Below are 990 nucleotides of genomic sequence, written 5' to 3' on the forward strand. Positions count from 1 at the left end.
ACAATTTAGTTCTCGTCCCAAATTAAATTATAACTTGTGCAATTTTAATGACTTGAATTATATTATTCAGGGGTACGATTGGTCTCACTTACTTGGTAACTTAAAAATTGCGAAGGCCTTTGGTCTTTTCAAAGCATTAATCTATGAGGTTTCCGTAAATAATATCCCTACTTTTCCATGAAAAACGTATAAGATACCTTGGTATACTAAACATCTAAAGCATCTTAAAAATCGTAAAAATAAGTTCCATAAAAAGTTTAAAGCGACTAAACTACTATTTTATTATGAGCAATACCAATTATATTTAAAGAAATTTAATGAACTCGATAAGTTACTCTACGCTAAATACGTTAATTACCAGGAAGCTAATATAAAAAAAAAATCCTAAAGCATTCTGGAGTTATATTAAATCCAAATCTTCGAAATCCAGCATTCCTGCGTCTGTTTTTTATAAGGATAAACATGCAAGTTGTCCCGAGGAAGTAGCCAATATTTTTGCCGAGTTTTTCTCCTCAAATTTTGTCTCCGACTCAGATATTACCCATGCTAATGCCTTTATTCCTGAATGCCTACCTGCGTTTGGGTCGCTTACACTGTCGGAAGTGGACGTTGGTAGTGGTATTGACTCACTTAAAACCTCAAATATTATGGATCCTGATGGCCTTTCAGCCATACTCTTTAAAAAATGTCCTGCATTAATCCAACCTTTGACACTGATTTTTAATATGTCTTTAGCATCGGGTAAATTTATTGATGATTGGAAAAAGGCTCAGATAACCCCGATTTTTAAAAGTGGCAACAAAAATGATGTATCTAAATTTAGGTATATTAAAAAATATTTAATTTTCGTTTTTTTAAGTTTAACAAATTTTCCAGGTTTTATTTTATTGAATATTGAAAACTGAATGAATGAATATAAAAATTTTCAACTCAAAATTGATCGTACATTTATTTATGTACGATCAATTTTGAGTTGAAAATTTTTATATT

Source organism: Rhagoletis pomonella, unplaced genomic scaffold (genome assembly GCF_013731165.1).
Source record: "Rhagoletis pomonella isolate Grant_MI unplaced genomic scaffold, Rhpom_1.0 Rhpom_scaffold_00001, whole genome shotgun sequence".
Classification (NCBI taxonomy): domain Eukaryota; kingdom Metazoa; phylum Arthropoda; class Insecta; order Diptera; family Tephritidae; genus Rhagoletis; species Rhagoletis pomonella.